Source organism: Hyaena hyaena, unplaced genomic scaffold (assembly GCF_003009895.1).
Source record: "Hyaena hyaena isolate Hyena2069 unplaced genomic scaffold, ASM300989v1 scaffold_433, whole genome shotgun sequence".
NCBI classification, from domain to species: Eukaryota; Metazoa; Chordata; class Mammalia; order Carnivora; family Hyaenidae; genus Hyaena; species Hyaena hyaena.
Genome location: NW_024081066.1, coordinates 324,607 through 347,967, shown reverse-complemented (window position 1 = coordinate 347,967; position 23,361 = coordinate 324,607).

Sequence of the window (23,361 nt, the reverse complement as noted above, 5' to 3'; positions counted from 1 at the left end):
AATACTTTATAATTTACAAAATCCAGTTAAAATCCATATATGCTTGGCCTCCCATCAATGCTCGCAGCTCTTACTTCACATTGTGGTTCATACAATGACATGTTAGAAAACCAATAATCTGACCATAGTACGTCATGGCAAGTAATGTAGATTTCACTAAAAGATTTTAGGGAGAGATGCCCACCTTAAAAGAAAATTCTCTAAGATATATTCTGAAATTCCTTTAGTTCTGCCCACTGAAGCTCTTCGGGTTATTAGCAGCCTCATTCTTTTCTTTCCATAAAAAAAGTCTCTCCCATAAAGTCTCTCCAAATATCTTATGTTTTCAGAGATTCCCACTTTAGTTTAAATAATCTGCACAGGAAAACAAAACCCTGAAATTAGCTCATTTCTTAAGGGAGTTTCCTTAGAAAACAGCTCAGCCAAAAGAAATCGCTGAGTCCCCTGTTTCTCCAACATTCCCTGCTTGTTCCCACCCTGACAGAGATAACCTACTCCAATCAAATTGACTTTGCCAGAAATAAAAGGAATCCTTGTGAAATACATTTGAAGCTACAGCCATTCCAACCTATTCACGTGCTTTGACCACACTGTTCTATGTCTCTCTACCTGAGAGTCTTCCTGAGTAAAGCCATCAGAGCGGGGCTAGGAGGCCCTGAACAGAGTCTGTGCAACCTGTGCCCAGGCCCTCCAGCCACCAGCACAAGCAGAGGCAACAAGATCAGACAGGATGAGAAGATGCTCAAGCTGATTTCTAATCAAATGTCTTTCTTAATGAAGTTGGTCTGGTATTTACATGGATTAATAAATAGTACTATGGTTTAGTTTTTTCTTCTTGAAAAGTACATAGATGATTTAGTGTATATTCTTGTTTCACGATTTATTCTTTGACATGTCATCTATTTTGACATGCCATGGGTTTGTGTGTACATATATACATATACACATACATATATGTTATTTCTCCTCCCCTCTCTTCCTTCTGGCATATTTGGATGCTACTCTGTGATCTTGGTTCAAGAGGGGGTATGATGATCTCATTTTCTTAATGCTTTATTGAACTCTTGTCAATTTTTCTTCCCCAAAATATATACTCTTGTTCCAAAACTTATTCAAATGTGCAATTCTTTCTGAGCCTTTCCTTTCCCTGCTTAAGATGAGTTAATCACTGCCTCTTCAGAATTGCTTGCTTGTATTATTTTAACATAAACTTCTTTCTCTTCCACACTTACATAAGCTGTATATTCCTGTTGCCTAAAAAAGTATCTGCCACATAGAACTGATTGATGTTAATGGAATATATTGCAGCTGATGAGAGGGATTGCTGGTTTGGCTTTTCAGATGTTAATTTTGAGAAGCAGTTATTTTGCAACTGATTTCTTACTAGATGAGCAAAAACGCATTGAATGCAGATGGGCACAAGTGAACAAAACTCACAGTTGGGCTTGCAAACAATCTCCATGAGCAAATATTTTTTATAAATGTGAACCAAAACATTTTTTTTCAAAATCAGTACATTGTTAAAAATTGACAATTGCTTTCTTGCTTTCTACTGATATGAAGCTTAGTTGTTTATATTGTGTGGTGTAGATAAATTAGTTCAAAAGTTGTTGCCTGACTTTTCTCAAAACTAGCTTTATGAACCCATGTGTATATGTGTATCTCTGTGTGTGAGTGTGTGTGTGTGGGGGGGGGGGGATGTGTGTGAGTATGGGTATGAATATACAGAACAAAATTCCCTCTTGCTTCAGTGATCACATTATAGAATTCACTAAACAATGGCCAGTGGCAATTGTATGTGTGCATGCAAACACATGAACACGTCAAGCACGGGGCTCCTTCTAGTGAAATGGAACAGTGTCATGACTTTACTCTGATCTATGGGACCCAAGTCTGAAATGTAGAATTCTATCATTAATCACCATCTCTCTTTTATAGATATACTGACAGAGGGTACCATTTGTCATGGAAATTTTTATTAAAAGCTCCAAGCTGTTACAAAAATAATTCACGAATATATCAATTAATCTTTATCCAAAATAATTTCTGTCTTTTCAGTGCTTTAATTCATTTTACTAATAACCACCTCAATAATAGGCTTATCTGTTTATAAAAGAGCCCTCTATAATAGCTTTAACTTTGTGAAAAAAAGTTCTTTCACAGCGATCAGTATTTCTGTGACTTTCAAGAGATTCTTGGGCATGTTTGCTTCATTTTCCATAATGTTAGGTATAAGGTAAAATTGCTTCCAGGTAACAATGTCAACACTAATTCAGTTATTTTTCTACTCTCAAATACTCACCTGGAATTAAAATTCAGAATTATCTACTTAAATTTCCCCAAATTTCTTTTTCTGTTAGAAAAAGACTGACGTCTTCTGTCCTGTTCTTTGATGAGACTATCAGGCTCTCACTGCTCTGTGAGAACACTAGCCGAATTGGCACTGAGGTATAGTCTTGTGACAGTTAATAAAGACAAAGGGGACTGGTATAAACAAATTTCTAAACAGCTAATCACAACCATACAATAATGAAATATTCCAGAAATGTGACAAGCTATCTGTATTGAAAATCTGGGGGTGTTTTCTGAAGAGATGAAATTGTATTTAGAAGATGGCCCTCGAATGTATTAACTTTTACTTCATGAGGATTTCAACAATATCGCTGATTTTGTTAACTTGGTTTGGTTTTGATTTTTACAAATCCACCTTTAACTCCAACATCTGCACTGAATATTCTTCCCTCTTAAGATCCAACATCACTCTCCTAACCAGGATTGTAAACAACTGGACTAAGAAAAAGGAGAGTGCTGTTCTTTTTGTTTACCTTGTATGAAGCATATCTCTTACACAGTATTTTGTTCACTAAAAATTAGTGGTTTTAGGATAAAATGAAGAAGCTTATTGCCCCTAAGATAAAATCATATGAAAATGTTGAGTCGGTTGTAAATTCAGGCTTTACAATCAAGCTAGAAAAAAGAAGCTCCTTCTGGAATCAAATTGTTGGCAACACTTTAGGATGGGACTGGAAAGCTACTGAACAAGAAATAACATCACTTGGGGTTTGCAACCCAGTGCCATTTTGTGCCAAACTCCTTCTCTTCATAAATATTTATGAGTGGTCTCTGCCATCTCATTAGAATTTAATTCAGAGACGACAGGTGCAAGCAGTGATTGCTCAAGCTAGGCCAACTAACTTTGTTATTGTGTTCCAAGTTTTACATTTAAAAGAATTTATAGAGGGTGGTCTTGGTGGATTGGATTATTCATTTAATTTTTTTAAATGTTGGTTGGGCACTTCAGTTTTCTTTGTTTAATGTTTACTTATCTATTGGGAGACGGAGAGAGAGATCAGGCATGCATGCTGTCAAGGTGGGGGCTGCAGAGAGAGATGGGGACAGAGAATCCCAAGCAGGTCCACACTCTCAGTGTGAGCCCAACATGGGGCTTAAACTCATAAACCATCAGATCACAACCTGAGCTCATATCAAGGGTCAGACGCTCGACCAACTGAGCCACCCATGCACCCAGTGTTGGCTGGGCATTTCTAAACCCTAGTGACTTGCTCCTGTAGAGCTATAGTGAAGCTTAAACAACAGACACTAAATGAAAGTTATGCAAATAATTCTTAAATTACATTAATAAAGAGTATGGGGGAGAGATCTTCCTCATGCAAAATGTTCTCGGACTTGAGGGCGACTTGGGGTTCACCGGGCCAAGTATGGTGAAAGAGAGATGGAAGGAGAACCATTCTGGAGAACTCGAGATGCCTTGATGAGGGCTTTGAGGCAGGATGGTACTTGGTTCTTCCTGAAAGCAGGAGACGAGGGTGGTTGGGACACGGTAGGGCAGAAAGTGAGGAATGCCAGGTGAAACTAGCAAAACTATCACAAGTGAGATCTTAAAGCATTTCATAGGCCATGCTAAAACACCGTTCACTCATCCACTGGATTCAACAAATACCTACTGAAGGCTCAATCTGTTCAGGCACTGTTCCAGGTGCTGGAGACATGGCAGTGATTGAAGGAGGAAGAAAGACACTATCCTTACGTAGCTTAAATACTAGTGGAGAGACAGAAAATAAATAAATGAGTAAATATAAGCTGGGCCAATAATGCTACTGAGAAAAATAAAAGAGCTTTAGGTGGATATGCAATAACTTAACACAAAAAGTGCTGTTCTACTAAGCTGCTCGGAGAAAACGTTATTATAAGGGACACTCAAGTAGAGAATTAAAGGATTTGAGATGTGAATAAAGTAGATTCCTGGGAAAAAATGTTCCATTAGGCAAGAGTTTTTAATCTGGATGTCCCCTTAGAATTCAGGCAGTCTATGTACTTGACTTAGAAACCCTCTCTCAGAAATGAATTAAATATTAAAAATTTTTTTGTTAAAAAAGGGCACCTGGGTGGCTCAGTTGGTTAACCATCCGACTTTGGCTCAGGTCAAGATCTCACGGTTCATGGGTTCAAGCCCTGCGTTGCGCTCTCTGCTGACAGCCTGTTTCAGATTCTGTGTCTCCCTCTCTCTCTGGCCCTCCCCTGCTCACGCTCTCTTTCTCTCTCAGAAATAAATAAAATGTTAAAAAATTTTGAACTTGATTTAGAAAAAAATTAAAATGTCAATCTATTAATCTCTAATGAAATTTACTATTCCCTTCAATTTTGAATTTTATAAGAATCCATAGGAGTCATAGTAGCAGCTGGAATGATGTTACCCAGTTTCAAGACATTTTCCTTGTAGAGATCAGCGTTGGACACTGTGAAAAACATTTACACTCGCCACTACTTTGACACTATGGTCAATGTGCAACCTAGTGCTAGATCTTTGTTATTCTGATAAATTAATAAAGAAGCATATATGTTTTTTTAAACACATCGAGCTTAAAAATCATTCTGATAGTTTCATTTTAGTATAGTTGGGTTATATTTGTAATCCTGTGAATTGTATTTTATGCATTATCGAACATCATTCTAGGCTTTGCCTGACTGCTAGACTTCCAGAGAGGGCTCTGGGGTGGGAAATGTTAAGAGCCCCTGTGTTCGAGAGAAAAGGAGATGAAAGCCCTTTTCTAGGAGTGTACTTGATGTGTTCACAGGATAGTTCATAGGCCGGCAAGGAGGAGCCCGAAGTAACAGTTTGGGGGAGTGGTAAGGAAAGGGCTCAGGGAGGTAGAAGTCCTGATCACCACATCACGGTACTCATGCACAATGAGAAACTATTAAAGGGTTTAAAAATAGGAAGTAAAATTAAGAAAATTCAGAAAGCCTAATGATGAAAATAAATTAATTAAAAACTAATTAATACCTAGAAAATCTACCTAACTGGTATAATAGACTTGCTCCCTATGAGAGCCATGAAAAGATGTTGCTTTCCTCCAAAGCACTTTGCTTGTTAAATCAAATGTTTCAGGGTCAGGGCCGTGCTATACTTTATCAGTTGAAAATTAAACCATGTGAATTAGAACACTATCTAGAAACAATTTCCTTCACTGCTTTCAATTATCTACATGCTGAGCTTTCTAAATTTGTGCTTGTGTTTTTTTGATCCCAATAAATTTGCCTCCTTTTGTCTTGTCTTAATTTATTTCACATCTGCAATATCAAAGTTTCTAGGGGTGAGACTCGAAGCTAGTTAGAAACATTTATTGTCTTGCGTTCAAGGAAAGAAAGCAGATGTGTTTTTATCAGCTTTGCCATTGTGTGATTTTTAACAACACAATTGCCTGATGGTGCTGCATCGTGTTGCTCTGTTAAGCCTCATCCTCCTGGTTCAACATTCCTACTGAGCTACTTATTGTCCACTGCGAGGATGCTAATGGATGTCACTGCAGTGAGACATGTGACAAGTATATAATAGATCATAATCCTTTTCATTCCTATTTATACAAACCGTCCTAGGTTAGATCTTTGATATACTTACCATCTGCTTATTTTCCAGCTTATTTTCATCCTCCAGCTAGGAAGGCACTGGTTTTGCCTGTTTTGTCTTTAGTTTTTAAAAAGCTAAATCTAATGGTCTTTCTGCTACACTTCCAATAGAATACTTATTCTTTAGGCCTTCCTTAGATTCAAAATTCAAGAGTCTCTTTATGTCTTTTTAGATTTTCTTTCTCTCCTTTTACCTTTAGTTTTTCTGTCTTTCTCCATTGCTCGTTTGCTACATTCATTCTTTTATTAGCTGCTATTTATTAAGATTGTTTACTGAAAAGCTTTTTTTTTTAAGAGAGAGAACCACTTTTAAACAGAGAGAAATTTAAAAAGGTATAGTGATTCGCCAAGAGACAGTACTCAAATTTCCTCTTGGCAGCTGGAATTTTGAATGGACTTCATAAAATTGAAATGTCAGTTGGGGAACATAGACTTGGCTCTAATAATTGTTGATCGATTATTTTTGTTCATTCATTTATCAAACATTTGGGTCTCTGCTAGACATCAGGCATTGCAGCAGATATTTTGAGACATACAAGTGAAAGGGCTTGGCATGATTTCATGTCTTCATGGAGCTTGCACTAGAATGGGAAACTGGGAATTAAGCAAAACTGTACATAACATACTCAATTGTTATGAATTTTTAAAACTACCAAGATCCAGGATGCCTAGGTGGCAGTGAGTTAAGTGTTTGACTTCAGCTCAGGTCATGATCTCACGGTTCATGAGTTCGAGCCCCTCATCAGGCTCTGTGCTGACAGCTCGATGCTAGAGCAGGCTGGAGCCTGCTTTAGATTTTGTGTCTTCCTCTCTCTCTCTCTCCGCCCTTTTCCTGCTTTCTGTCTCTCTCTCTCTCTCTCTCTCAGAAATAAATAAGCATTAAAAAATTAAAAAACAAAACCTACCAAGGTCAAGAATGTAGTGGCAAATTATGTCACAGGCAATCAGCATGACTTCTCTAAGGAGATGGTGTTAATGCTGACCCCTGAATAATACATGCTGATTACCTAGGTTTTAGTAACCTGGGAGAGTATTTCCAGCAGATGATTTGGGATATTCATGGAATTACAGTGAAAGCTGAGAGAATATAGGGTGCTGTGCTAAGAGGTGAGATTAAAGTAGAGTGAGCCAGATTGTAGTGGGTATTGTAGTATTGTAGGCCATTTTAAGAATTTTGAATTGGTTTCCACAGTAAATTGGAAACCAAGGATAAAATTTTAGTGATAGCTTTTAGTAATGAGAAAAGAAAGAAGAGAACCTGTTCTGGCAATATAAGAGAAACATAAACAACAGAACTTGGTGTTTGATTGTGAATGGGATGAGGAAGGGAGAGGAGGTAAGGACGAATTAGAATTTTGTATTAAACACCTAGAGGGAGAGCTGTGCTGTGTATTGACCTAGAGTACACTAGAGGGAGACTTTTTTTTTGAAGGGAAGAAGATAATTATGATCTTACTCTGAGACATGTTAAGTTTGAGGTGTTGGTGAGAAATTCAAGGGGAAATGACAAGCGGTCAGTTAGGTGATATATGAATCCTAATTGACTGGTCAGGGTTTAAGACGATGAGGAAACACAAAGCCTAGAGACAATGATCAAAAGCGTAGCTATGTAGACAGAATAAGGCCAGGAGAAGAGAGAGTGTGAGGCATTTAACATTCAAAGCTGATGAATCAATAGATGCATAAAAAGATGCCACTCTTTTGTCTGGCTTCCTGTGCAGGGACTAGATACCAGTATGGGCCTATGACTTCGCACTGGGTTATGACTAAATGCAGTCTTATAAGGCACTTGACCTGTTCAATAACCACATGTCTTCAGGGCAAACCTCAAAGGACTGGAGACTCATATGTTCGACATGACAATACTGCATCCTAGAGATCGAGTTCTGTCGAGTCAAGGCCCAGATGTGGCGGTTCCTGAAGAAACTAGAAAAGTTTAACTCATTATTGCACAATTTCTTTATTTCTTTAATTTCACCCTGCAGGAAATCTTGATAAATCGTTTAGGAGTGGGTATGAGAAAATGAGGAGAGTGTGGTGAGGTAAACCAATGGCAATGGTTGATTTGGGAGAGGCTCTAGGTCCTCTGAGACTTCTAAGGAAGAACCTTCTCTGGTGGGAAGGGTAGAATAACAACAAACTCACTGTTTTCCTTGCTGCACCACATCACATATTGAATTCTGTGTCACCATGATGTAAAGGGAAGAGAAACCAGAGGCAATTAATGAATTACCAGTCTTATGGGTAGAAATAGATAAGATGTTGCAAGCAGGGTTGTCTCTTCTCTTTTCCCCTTAATGACAAACACATATGAGGGACTTAAAAATGAAGTAAGAATTCACTTTCAATAAAATAGTGTCTCGTCAGTACTTATTTGTTATTTATACATCCTTTTCTTTTACTTTCTAAGATAAGGTATTAATAAATACTAAGGGCTGGCTGAAGAGAGATATTAGAAATGTTCTAAATGCCAGTCAGCTTGGAATCTGCTAGTATTTATAACTGGCTTCTCAAAGAAATAATAAAAAACACTGCCATGAATGGATGTGTAAAATCTGGGATAAATGCTGAAGGCCTTTACTAGCAATGGAGGGAAAATGAATATTAGCAAAGTTTGTAGAATTAAAAGGGTATAGTTTGCAGGTATAGATAGCTGCGTTATCTAATAATAATTATTTAATGTTTAATTATCAGAGAAAATAAAGGGTAGGTGAAGGCAAGAAAAATGATAAATTAACTACATCCAAGATCCTTTTTTAATGTTCAGTAGTTTTATGGGTACATGCACACATAAGCATTTGCATGTGTGACTTATGGATTTATGATATACTGGTGACATCATTTTTTTTAAGTTTATTTATTTATTTTGAGATAGAAAGTAAGAGAGAGAAAGAGAGAGTGTGTGCTGAAGGGGCAGAAAGAGGAGAGAGAAAATCCCAGGCAGTCTCTGCACTGTCAACACAGAGCCCGATGCGGAGATGAAATTCATGAAGCATGAGATCATGACCTGAGCTGAAATTAAGAGTCATAAGTTTAACCAACTGAGCCACTGATGAGCCCCTGGTGACATCTTTTATGTAAACTAGACTACAGGGTTCCATACCATGGTCTCCATTAATTTGAACTATTTGGATGTGCAGGGGATATAGAACCACTGGTACACCATGGGAATTTAATGAGGAAGTGCCTAGAACTTAATCCATTCAACCGTTCCACATCTGCTTATCGAATGTCTACTATCAGCTGTGGTCCGACCCTCTCCTAAGTGCTCAGGATGCCACAGTGAACAGAACAAAATCTCCGCTCTTATGGAAATTACATTCTTACGAGGAGAAGTTGTAAATAATTAAACAAATGAAGGTATAGAGTATATCAGTGATGTTAAAGGCTATGAAAAAAAATTAAGTGAGGAAAAATATGGAGACTGAGGATCAGGGTCGGGTGTGTAATTTTATAAGGTTATCAGAAGGCCACATTTTAATAGAGGCTTGATTAAAGGAGAGAAGGGGACTCACCAAAGTCTGGGGAAAGAGCATTTTAGAAAGAAGGAACAGCAGGGGCAAAGGATCTAAGGCAGAAACATGTTCTGTCTCTTCAAGAGCAAAGAAAAGTACCTTTCATATTCCACATGTCCTTGAATATTTTCTGCTTTTTAAAAACTGATTTATATTTTATTTTTCTATTTTTTAAATGTTGATTTATTTAGAGAGAGAGAGAAATAGAGGGAGAGAGAGAGAACATGAGCATAGGAGGGGCAGAGTGAGAGGAAGGCACAAAACTAGACGCAGGCCCCAGACTCTGAACTGTCAGCACCGAGCCCGACAGACATGGGGCTTGAACTCATGAACTGTAAGATCATGACCTGAGCCAAAGTCAGTGTTCAACCAACTGAGCCACCCACGCGCCCCAAAACTGATGTAGTTTTTAAAACAAACTTTCTTAGGGAGCAAGAAAAAAAGGATTATTTAAGTAAGGCTACAGATTAATTTAATATAAGTAGATTTGAGAGATTAAAGCTATAATATTAGTTTTTACACAGGTAAGCATGAGACTGTGTGTTTCTTTTTCAAATTATGAAATTCTGTTTATGATGGCCAGTAAAATGTTCCATTGAATATTTGCTCAACATTCAGTAATCATCATGAAATAAAATGTGTCTCTATTTCTGTGGTTTTCTTTAAAGTGATTTATTTTCAGGGCAGTTCTCTGCAAAATGAAACACATTCTTTCATCCATGCAAGTACAGAACAATGAAGTTCTATGCACCTTCAATACTTTTTGTGTATTTCAGTTCTCAGGTGCCTGCAAAATGTATTGGGGCTATGGAATGGGGAACTTACCATCCATCCAAAAGTATGCCTGGAACTGGAGATTTCCCTCACAGCAGTAGCTTGGTACCTGATAAGTGGTTTTAAGATTTCATCAGCCCAGATTCTTAAAACACAGTTGCCTTCCCCTGGTTGCTCCATCAAATGAAAAGAAGTAACAACTTTCTCTTCCTGTTAGTCTAGCTGCTTAAAAATAACACATTCCAGCAAGGAGGGAGGGAGATTACAAGCAACAGGACATATGAGACTTGCCAAGGGGGCCAGCATTTCCTGACTCACAATTGCAGGAAAGGCTTTGCTCCATTATCAATGGGACTGGATGCTTTGATAGGCAATTGTTTTAAAAGCTGAACAACATTTGCAGTTGAAATATTGTATGTGTTATACAAGGTTTGTGTGGAGGAAATATAGCACCAGATGGATCAGACAATAGTCTTGTCTGATGTTTTGTTCTTTTACTGGTAATAAAATAAAGGCTCAAAAAAAACAGCCATATACAACTTTGCTTTTAATAAAGTCTCCGTTGTTTTAGAGAAGAATAGTGGAACTGTCATGAACAATACAGATTTCCTTTGCAATGATTGCTGATTTTAAAATGTGCTGAGTTAAAATAGACATTGCACAGAAACAATGGAATGGTCTTGACGTCATGATCACTTTGAGTAAGGACATTCCTTATTGTGCACACTGAATCCAACATCTAAGTGGAATTGAAAACCTGATTAACTGGTTAGAAATATACTCCCCCTATAGTCAGTAATGAAGCAAGACTTCTAAACAATTCTTTTTATTTAAGCAATATCTTTACCAATATTGCCTTGTTCTCTATGCTAAGTTTCTACGAGAAATAGATGGATAGATGATAGACATAGATTAGAGAATTTAATGTATTTATTAAATATATATTTAAAATTATATCCTGCACTTTTCATAAAACTTACTAGCTCTGATGATCTTCCTGAAGTGTGGTTAGGGAGAGTTTTGTGTTTTTTTCCTTTCTCAGGAAGAAGAGATGGACGTATGACAAAATAAAGCTCTATCAAATAAGTACTTGTAAAAATAAATACCTGTAAAAATATCTATTCATGATAAATCCTGCAATCCCATGTTTTATCTTTAAGTGATAGAGAAGCTGGCAGTTTCTGTTTCAAATGCTGGGTGGCATTTGGTCATGTTCAGGCAATTGCTGGTCTCCCTTGCTCTGGATGATGTAGGTCAGAATGTCTCCCTGGTGGGGCACTGTTCTTCATCCCTCTTCCCACACGAAAGCAAACACTGATTTCATTATGTAGCCAGATGATTTCTCATGCAGTGCTGGGGTCATAATGATTCAGATATGCTCTGATGTTATCTGTAACGGGTCTCTCTCTGTGCCTTCCTATATATTAGGAGGTAGGAAAAAATGCATCCTGACCAAAGAAAGTGAAATTTAGACTAGATAAGTATTTCACAAATATGCCAGTTATGTTCATCTATGCATTTAAAGGCATGGAAATTCCTGTCATATAGTCAGTACCCATCCATCTTCTGTCATATTGAGAATATTCTGTACCTCTTTTGTATGCACAGCTGACATGTACCCTGGGGAAGGTCTGTGATCCTGGCAATTTTGACTATAGCCTAGAAATGATTTTTTTTTAGAAGAAAAGAGTAAAATAATCTTGTTTGACTAGAAAAATTACTCTGCTTGTGTTATTGATGGAAAAGAGTAAAGAAGAGACTGTTGGCAGAAACACTAAAAGATGTTGTGAGAATACCTTAAATATTTAGAGGTGAAAAATCCAATTATGTATCGGATATGTTTGATAAAGGAGTGAAAAAGTAATGAAGATTTTATAATATTTCTATTTTGGATCATATTTGGATGGTAGTTAGGATGCATCTTTGTCTATTCTCTTAGCCAATATTATCTGGTTTAAAGAACTTCCAAACTTTAAACTATGATTTTAGAAGTGTGTCTTAAGCAATTAACAACATAATTTAATCTTTTCAGAATATAGAAATACTACTACTTAGGAGGAAATTGATGACTTTGTGTTACTAACTGCTTTTAAATGATTTTACTTAGTAAACTAAATTTGGTTTTGTTTTAATTTAATTGATATATACAACATTTTAGTAATCCAAGGGCATTTTATATTAACATTAACGCAGTATAAATTAAAATCTTGTGAGTTATAGTACATTCTGGTGTCCTATTTTGGCTTGAAAATAGCTCTTTAATATAGATGGTGATAAAAAAACAATAATGATAAAAAAGAAATCAACTAGCCTATTTTTTTAAACCTGTCTGGTCACTACAATTTGTCATTCTTTTATTAGAGAATATGATTACGTAATCACATTAAATATATACCTGTGATTAATAGGTGGTTTTAATTACAAAAACACAAGGCATATTTTAATACTTAGGGTCTGTCCAGAAAAGCAGAAATTACTATACATAATTCAAGCAGGAAGGTATTTAATATAAGCAATTAGGAGTTTAAAAGTTTCTTTAAAAGGGTTAACAGAACAAAAGTTCATAGAAATTGTTACAAGTTTTCAGAAAATTAGGACACTTTAGAGCTACCAGAAATTACTGTTGGTGATTTCAGGTGCCTTGAAATTAATGTTTTTAATCAGTCATTTGTTGATTTGGTTGATCTATATCAAGATATTCTAGAGAATGTAGGATGGGCTAATTGAACATTTTTGGACACTTAGATTTCTTTCTCTTTAAAAATTTTTTGTTGTTTTTGTTCATTTTTGAGAGAGAGAGAGAGAGAGAGAGAGAGAGGGAAGGGAGAGAGGGTGACAGAGGATCTGAAGCAGACTATGCACTGACAGCGGAGAGCCTGAGGCAGGGATTGAACTCACTACTATTGCTGCCTAGCATGATTTCTTTCTGTCATCTTGATCATATATATGGATCCTACCACAGAAATATAAAATTCTCCTCAGGCTCAAGTTGCAAAAAAATAATTTCAATTTCAAATACATCAAATACCAACCATTTTTTCTTTTCCTTTCTTTTCTTTTTTGCCTAGATTAATTTTCCTAGGTGTTTATCTATGAGGAAATTTAATTTTAAGCCTTCTAAATATTAACAAAAAAATGTTATAAATACTTTTCCTGCATTGCCTTTATGTGAACAAGAGTTTAAAGGCTGATAAAATAATAAGGTTGAAATAAACATTCCTAATTAAGGGGCTAAACTGGATGGGTTATTTCAGAAGATGGTCTCTGAGTAAGTGATATCTAAAAGGCATTTTCAGTCTTCGGAGACCACAGCTAGAAAAGGAAGAAGTCAGAAGGTTCTTGGAGAAAAGGATAGTCATTTGCTTTTCAGAGTTCCATTTGAACACTTAGTAGGGACCCCACTACTGCTGGTGAACAGGTAACCATCAAATCTAATGAACTAAGAGAATCTTTGGAGACTATAAAGACAATAGTCTATAGACAATAGACTATAAAGAGCTAGTAAAGAAAACAATATAGATCATGAATAGAAGATAAAACATCATTTGAATATCAGCTTTGTTGATTAATAACAGGGAGATTTTGAAGGTATTACTTAACTTTCCCAAAGTATAGAATTTTACTTTTTTATTATTTTTCAAATATTTATTTATTTTTAAGAGAGAGAGAGAAAGAATTAGTTGGGGAAGGGCAGAGAGAGAAGGGGAGATACAGAATCTGAAGCAGGCTCCATGCTTCAAGCTGTCAGCACAGAGTCCCAGGCAGGGCTCAAACCCACGAATCATAAGATCATAACCTGAGCTGAAGTTGGATGCTTAACCAACTGAGCCACCCAGGCCACCCCTCCCCCAAAGTATAGATTTTTAAAATGAAATGGTGTTAACACTGATTTCATATAACTTGATATGTACAAAATATGTGACAAATAGTAGGTATATAGGCCTAAATATATAGGCCTTCCACATTCCCTACACTGTTATTGACTATAAGCTGACTTTTGAGAAAGTCTATCCAACCTTTCTGGTTTTGAAATCTGATCTGATAGGAGTATAAATCTCCATCCACCTGAATATTTTGGAGCATCCCCAAATTCTGATGATCCTACTGAAGTAGTGAAACATCATATAGAACTTTTATAAAATACTTGAATAGCTTCTTAAAAAAATCCCTCCATAGACTTACCATCATACTTCTTTAAGATTGGAGTCCTTGGAGGGTAGGAAGTAGTGGCTGAAGTAGTAGCCCAAAGAATCTTAGTTCCAGGGAGAAACACGTCTTATTTCACATACAAACTGAGAAGAAAAATATATTTTACATTCAAGTTGAAGAAGTTAAAATTGAAAAGATAAATCAGGCAAAGTATTTTAAAAAATCAACGACAATATTTGTAAAATAGAATTAGGTTCAGACTTAATATTTACTTTTATTTTAATACTGGCTCCTAATGGAACTTAAAAACAGCTGGCTTTGTTGATCTAATGTTCTATGTAAGACTGAATAGACAGAGTCAGAATCATTAAAGTTCCATTCTCATCAGATTTGTACTTGAGAAAATGAAGCATACTCCTGCAATAATTTATTATAGACATGCCTTTGTTTGTCTTAGAAATATTATTAAAATGGCAGAAGGGGTGGAAATGAAATAGTACAGCAATTACACAGTTTAAAACTTTTCAATAATAGAGAAGCACTCAACTGCATCTTTCATTACCACCATCTGTGTTGTATAAAACATTTTAAGATTAACAGCAGGCAGGGTTTTGTTTGTTTCTTTGTTTATAGAAAATTCAGACAAAGATAGGTTTTTCCCATCTCTGGAGAAAATTGTAAAATAAAAGATAGTTGTCTTTCTTGGATCTCAAGGACATTCTCAAGGTGTTTCCCAGACTATCTGCATCCCTCATTCTCACCTTCCTCCCACAATAAACCTACTGTGGCTCCTCAGCACTATTTCTATTCAAAATAAAGAGTATACTTTCTTTTTACCTAACCTAGTGAAAGAAAAAGAAATTGATGGGGGGATATTCTCATCTTCTTCTGGAATGCTAAGTATAACACGGTTTAAATTTCACTACTTGAGTAGAACTCAGGGTTGGGAAAAAGTGATCATTGGCAGTTTCTTAGAAATAATTTAATGTTCTGAATTGTGTCTCCTCGTAATGGCCTCATAGAGTTACCACAATTTCCAGTGTGGGTAGCTCACTTCTTGATTCAGTTCAATTCACTTTTGTTCAATTTATTTTCACAAGAATTCATGGAATATGTGTTGAACAGAGTGAACACTGATCCTGCAGATTGAAAAATGCAAGAAACTTCCATCTTTACTTCAAATTAACTAATTTTATGAGCCAATGATTTTAATTATTAGTTATAGTAATTGTACCTTTTTTTAAATTCTGTTCTTTTAAATAATAAAAAATAGTCCTACATTCCAATACAAATAGTTGGATAACCCTCCTATCTAAAGATGACAACACTACCAGTGCTGAGCAAGTGTTTGGCAGACAAAATCATGGTGATAAGGTATCAAAGTCTACATAAAAAGTATTTAGGGTACTTGAATGCAGTGGGAAGCATAGTGTAATGAATAATCTCTAGGAAGGCCTATGCTGGACTGGAAATGAATTAGCTCTGGATTGATGTCAGAACACTACTTCCTAGTCCTCATTCTGATACCAATTGTGTAATCTCAAATGAGTCATTCAAACATCCTTAGTCAAATTCCTCAGTCACAAAGTGAGAAAAAAGAAACCACTAGCCTCTTGGGTCCCTTCTTGTACTGGATTTCTACACTTCTAGTGTTTAAATTTCCATGGGATAAAATCCAACTAGTATTGTGACACATATTGACAGGCCTCAAATAATCTGAGTCTCCAACTTATTTGTCAAGTCCACAATTGTACTCAGAACCTTTACTGTATTTTCATTATAAAAATATCTCTCAATTTTTAACATTATTTAAAATGCAAAATAAAAATAATATAAAAAGAGATTTATAGTTGTATATGGAATCAATGTGTAATAGGTACAACATAATATAGCTGCTTACCCCTAAATCATTTTTTTAAATCAGCAATAATTATTTAAACATCTTTAGTTACTCAGTATAAACACTGAAAGAAGGAAGGAAGGAAGGAAGGAAGGAAGGAAGGAAGGAAGGATGGAAGGAAGGAAGGAAGGAAGGAAGGAAGGAAGGAAGAAAGAAAAAGGAAGGAAGGAGAAAAGAAAGGAGAGAAGAGAGAGAGTTGTGAGGGAGAGATTGGAAGGAAGGAAGGGAGGGAGAGGAAGGCGAGAAGGTAAGAAGGAAGGAAGAAAGAAGATAGTTATAAAATTTTTAAAAAGTAAGAGAATTGTAATAGTCATTTCAGATAGTTGCGGGTATTTTTCTTAAGTATTAACAACTTATTTTTGTAATTACTTTCTTTTTTAAAAGTTTATTTATTTTGAGAGAGAGAGCATGAGCAGAGGAGGAACAGAGAGAGAGAGAGGGTGAGAGAAAATCCCAAGCAGGCTCCATACTGTCAGCTCAGAGCCCTATGAACAGCTCAATCTCAGGAACCATCAGATTATTACCTGAGCTGAAATTAAGAGTCGGAGTCTCAAACAATTGAGTTACTCAGGCACTCCCTTGACAAGTAATTTCTTAATAGTCATTTGTAATGTAGAACTTGATATATGATGTATGTTATATATATTTTAGTATTGTCACATTTAAATCCCATTGGTCTATCTTGCACTTAGAAAGACTCTTTTACCCTTGTGTGACATATGTTACTTGGAATATATTGGTTCACCAAGCTGAGGAGATCTTAGATCTTTACACATTTTATGGGTCACTATCTGAAAATCATGTTTATTAATATCACTATCAACCTCATCAGATAAGTCTTGAACTATTAGGATGCTGTCACACTTATGGTAATATATGAAAACCTTCCAAAACCTTGAGTTTTCACTTAATGCTTAAATTTTGTTGTTAGTTGTCAGTTGTTTAACATTATAGGTCTATTTCATTCATTTCTGAGAAAAAGTCTGCCAAATAAGCAAATCTCAAAAACCATTGTTTTTCTCCCAATCTTTCAAGTAAAAATGGTGATTCTATTGAAAAGAAATAAAAACAGTTAGCTCAGCTCACAATTCAATTGTGCAAATGGTTTTCCTCAAGACATCAAGGCCATCATACTCCAATGTGCAGAAATGTTTGTGTGAACTTTCCATGTCATCATAAAAATATTAAATAGATGTGTGCTCAAGTTCAGATGCAAAAATTGAATAAAATGAAATAAAATCATTAATTAAATAAACATAATTACTAATATTTACTGCTTCATTATGGGTATATTAAAGTGAAATTTGATTTAAAAAGAATTAGAGTGGTGTGGTGCCTGTGTGGCTCAGTCTGTTAGGGGTCCAACTCTTGATTTTGAGTCAGGTGATGATCTCACAGTTCGAGACTTCAGGCTCTGTTCTCCTTCCCCCCATCAAAAATAAATAAACATTAAAAAATAAAAGAATTAGAGTGGTAATGAAGAATAAAAGAATTAAAATATAGCATATTTTGATTCTACTGCCTTGATTGGTAATAAAGCACCAGAAGTCTTACCCACAATTGCTTTTAGATAATTAGCACAAATGTTAACACAGTGAAGTAGGTAATTCATGTAATAAAATATGAAAATAATCTTGATCTCATCAAACCTACTAAAAGGTTTTGGGGATTCCCCCCCACCCTAGACAACTATGATCCATATATTCAGAATGATGGCCAAGGAGGAAAGTCATACCTCTAAACTGGGTCAACTGTAGGATTCCTTGTTGTATAACAATAAATAAGGCAGTGCATTGATATTTCTAATAGTAATTATCAACCACAGAGGTGTGATGCTAAAGAAGGTCATCAGAAAAAGTGACCACCTTTTGACCTAAAAGCTGGACCCCAGCAATCAAAGGCTTCTCACCCCCTCCTCTGTTCTTGGAATGTACATTTTGCTTACTCTTCCCATAGTGGGAGCTTTTCTGAGGATATAGTCTTGAAAGACTAAGGTATTGTTGAGACCATCTAAATGGTATATGTGACTTAACCCAGTCAGGCTTCTATATAAATATTTAAGATTCTGGGGAGATGTGGAGATCTACTCACCTTGTGGTGATTCAAAATATGCCTCATAAGTAAGTTTTTTCTCTTATTAAAACTGCCACCTATCAATCCAGAGTGGCCTGTCTCTGCCATCATTTTCTCATTGAACTTTGTATACAGGACTAGTTTGTGAACCAACACACAAACTGAATTTTAATAAAGATTAAATAATAAAGTAGATATTGTGGGTAAAATTTAGATTGAAAAAAAAAATAGCCCTAAATGATTCTCAGGTGTTGAGAATTTTTGCCCATAAAAAAAGAAAGAATGAAAAAAAATCCCACTTGCCTGCTGTGGTAGATTTCATATTTTATCAAAATATTAAGTCTGTTCTATATAGGAGAATTACATATTCCTGCTCTGTTGACATCAGCCTTAATCATGCTTTGTTTTAGCTAATGAAACATGAGCTGTAATGTGTGCCACTTCTGAAAAGAAACTTTGAAAGATATTTCCTAGCTTCACCTTTCTGTTTTTCCTTCACTGCAAGCCAGCAGTTTCCCACTGTGAAGAGTATTTAGATCCAAGCAAAGCCAAGTGATAATACAATGTGAGTTTAAACGACATTTATTGTGGAAAACCATCAGTATTTTAGGATTGTTTTTTAATGTTGCACAATCTAGCTTGAACAGCTACAAACTATGAAATATAACGTAGCAGTCATAAGAAATGCAGACTAAGTTGATTGAGAAGCAAGAATAAGATAAAGAGATCTCAAAATTAGGTGACAAGTGGTGTTTGTGATAAGGATAAATGATAAAGGAATTAAAATTCAATAGATGAACTTAAGTTTTCATTGAAGGCAATAAAGGGCAGAATTTATGCTGCAGAAAATGCAGTTAGTAAACAAAATTAATAATTATAGTTTACTTTTACGAACTGCGTACTGAACACCATCCCAGTACTAACTCTTTACAGAGATGGTCACAAAATACTCAAATGATTTTAGGCTAGTGATATTGTTTTTGTCATCATACAACTCATGAGAAAAGAAAGCTTATCGAGATCAAAATATTTATTAGTTTGAACCACATTTAACTCTAGACAATGTGATTTAGATTGAGAGCCTTATTTCTTACTCTGCTCCTTAAATGGGGCATTTGCATTGGGGGGGGTAACTCAACATCAATTTTCCTTGTATAGAATTCAAGAAATTTCCTTTGTCTTATTCCCCTCTCATTTTCAATCATTTGTTTGGTATTGAATTCATGAGCTCCACAGTTGTTGATTTCAATGTGGGCATACTTAAATTTGGGCAAGTGAGAGTCAAGTTCATGGATATTCATTTTGCAGTAAGGGGGAGAAACCCTTTTACTCACTGGAATTTATCAACAACTATCTTATTACCAATGAGGAATTAGACCAGAACCAGTATGTGAGAAGCCAGTAACAGAAAGAAAGAAAGGTCCCATTGCTTGAATCATGAACCAAATCACACCTAAAGTCCAAATACCGTGGATGCTCTGAAGCTGTGAAACTCTAAATTCCTTCTTTGTGTGTGTGCTTACCTTTAAATCAGTTCAATTTTTCCTTCACTTCTATCTTAACTACTCCTTTACTAAGTCATTTTTGTTGTTAATGTGTGTGATTCTCTCAGAAGAGTAGTCTCTGCTAGCAGAGGCCATCTCTCCCTTGTTCTTCCCCACATCCTACAACAGGCTATTGACTATGGTAAATTCTCAAGAAATGACTAAAAAATCCAGAGAACCAAACTATTAAGTCTTGCTTGATGTAATGATAATGAACACGAATGTCTTTAATTCTACTATTTGGTCATTTACAGAGTGACATTTATCTAATTTCTGATGATGATAATGGAATGATTCTTAATGTTCAGCTGAAATGGCTCTTAATATTTCAGAAGAATCTGGATCGTGGAAAGCAAAGTTGTGTGTGTGTGTGTGTGTGTGTGTGTGTGTGTGTGTATGTGTGTGTATGAGAGAGAGAGAAAGAGTTTCAGTTTCTGTTCCATTGAAATATTAAATGTGAGCATGCCTACCGCAAAGGGTTTGACTGAGCACATACACAGTGTGCCAGGCAGTTCCGTGCAGGATTGGACTACAGTGCCTATGCCATTCTCATCAACTGCTCTCTGCACAGCCCAAACTGAACTGTCTATACTGTGCATCTGGATGAAACAGTACACCTGGACAAAATTTCAGTAAATGAAATGGGGAAATTATTTGGCATTGTGTTACCCATGTTTGTCTGAGGATTAAATTAAATTTTGCTGATGCACCATTAACCCACACCCTCTGCCATAAGCAAACTATAGAAGACATAGAAATCTCCTTTAGTAGGGGCGCATGGGTGGCTCAGTTGGTTAAGCTTCCAGCTTTGCTCAGGTCATGATCTCACTGTTTGGGAGTTTGAGCTCTTCATTGGGGCTCTGTGCGGACAGCTCCGAGCCTGCTTCAGATTCTGTCTCTTCCTCTTTCATTCTGGTCCCTTACTCACACTCTCTCTCTCAAAAATAAATAAGCATTTTAAAGAAAGAAATTTTATTTAGTAAAATTCTTTCTCTTACATGGTTGCCTTCACTGTTAAATCATTTGGCTGAATTTTTTTTTCCAGACTTTTGGAAGTCCTTGAGTCATAGATCTTTAATGTCAGGAGCAATTTTGATGATGATTTAATTAAACACCTTTGTTTTGCTGAGCTTGGCACAGAAAGATTAAGTTGTTTACTCAGGGCTACTCATTGACTAAATTGGAAACTAGCTTCCAAAGTCTCCGTCCAAAAACTTTTACATTTGACTTTTTACTTACTTAGTGTTAAAAATAGAATCTATTCTGTTTATTTTAACAATATATTCTCATATAATCTCTTTCAGGTTTTTTACTTTTACAAAAGAATTGCAAAAGTAACATATATATGTGTATATATGACTGACTTTGGAAAATAATCTTTTTGAACTAACTGCAAGTTACTTTTCTAGCATCGCTAGTAGGTTTTTTTTCTAATATTATCTTGTTTATTCTAGTTATTTCACTAAACATGCCTTCTTCTAAAAAGTAATAACTTTCATAATATATTTCAATTTTGTTTTCAGATGATTTAACTTCCAAATGCCCTAGCTTTGAAAAATCTCAACACTACCTTCTATTAACTGTTTATAGGACAACTTTTACATACTCCATAATAATTGTTTGTACCTTACCTTTTGGATATGAAAGATATCAATAATAGTAGCTTAATATATGCACTGAATACAATAAAAACTAATAGAAAGCTACAGTAGACACTCTTAACCAAAATGATTAACTTTTCCAAGAAAAAAACATTGACCTTTGATCATTTCACTCTGAATGCTTTGTAGCCTGGGTACTTCTATTTCCATAAATTTAGTTGAAGGCTTAACAAGTAATTTGTGTTTGTTCCTAAACCTATGTATGACAGCTATAGTTGTAATTATGAATATAATAAAACACTTTTATTGGTTGCTATTTTGAAAATATGTATGTGCATGTGCAATAGATAACTTTGGGATGGCCACTTAACGAAAACCTTTTGATGATGAGATAGGATTCAATGAATGAAGAGTATATCAAAAACTGTTTTGTGAGGTCTTAAATATTCTAGTTTTCTAAAGTTCGTTTATTTATTTTGAAGGAAAGAAGGGATGAGGGGGAGGAACAGAGAGAGACCCTGAGAGAGAAAGAATCCCAAGCAGGCTTTGCGGTGTCAGCACAGAACCTGACATGGGGCTGGATTTCATGAATCCTGAGATGATGACCTGAGCTGAAACCAAGATTTGGACGTGGGACTCTGGGTGGTTCAGTTGTTTAAGCTTTGAGCTCAGGTCATGATCTCACAGATCTTCTGGCTCTGTGCTTGAAAGTGCGGAGCTGTTTGGGATTTTCTCCTTACCTCTCTGTCTGCCCCTTCCTTCCTTTCTCCCTCTAGTGCTCGCTTCAGCAGCACATATACTTCCTTTCTCCCTCTCATAAATAAATAAACATTAAAAGAGAGAGAGAGAGTGAGATAAAGAGAGAGAGAGAGAGAGAGATACTTAACTAACTGAGGCACTGGTCTTAAATACTTGATTAAGATTGATAAAAGTCAATAGGTATTATTTCCATTTTAATCATGCAGCTTAAATTTATGCTATTTCAAGTTTGGTGTGCTTATTGTATTATTTCCCTAATGCTGTAGGGAACTGAAGCTCTTCCAAATTAATTTAGCTCATCTCTCTAAATGTATAGTTATCTTATAATTTTGGGGAGAGATACATGTGTTTTTTGTTTTTATATAATTTTATGAAAGTTAGTTTTATAATCTTTTAGGTTTAAAATAATTACAAATCACTTTTTCTAACAAATTACAATTTCAACTTCTCATGCCTGTACTCATATACTTATTTTGAATCAAATAATATGCAGAGATACTTTATTCCAATTGTATACTTTATTATAGAAAAAGATTCTATAAATAGCTAAATCCTATTCTTTGAATTACATATATAGGTATTTAAATGGCAATATAATGTAGCAATTAAAATATGAATATAAATAAAGTTTTTGATTGATACCACTTAATCCCTTAGCAGAACAGTTTATAAGAAGAATATTGAGGTCAATATTTTGAAGTTTGAAACCAAGTGGGTCACTTAAACTATTTTAACCTCAGTTGTAAAATAGTAACTGGGTGAAGAAAATTTTAAAAAAACAATGTATGTATATAAAATACTTAAAACAGGATTTTAGTTTGGTCAAAAAACTTGATAATTGTTATTCTCTAGTTCTCCTTTCTTCCCGTAGAGTATTTTTAATCTTTAACCTCTGCAATATCAATACTTTTTTATGCTCATTTGGTATTTGTGTCAGAGATGTCACTGTTGCTCACATTATAATAAGAAGAGCAAGAAAGAAAGAAAGAAAGAAAGAAAGAAAGAAAGAAAGAAAGAAAGAAAGAAAGAAGGAAGGAAAGAAGGAAGGAAGGAAGGAAGGAAGGAAGGAAGGAAGGAAGGAAAGAAAGAAAAAGAAAGAAAGAGAGAGAGAGAGAGAG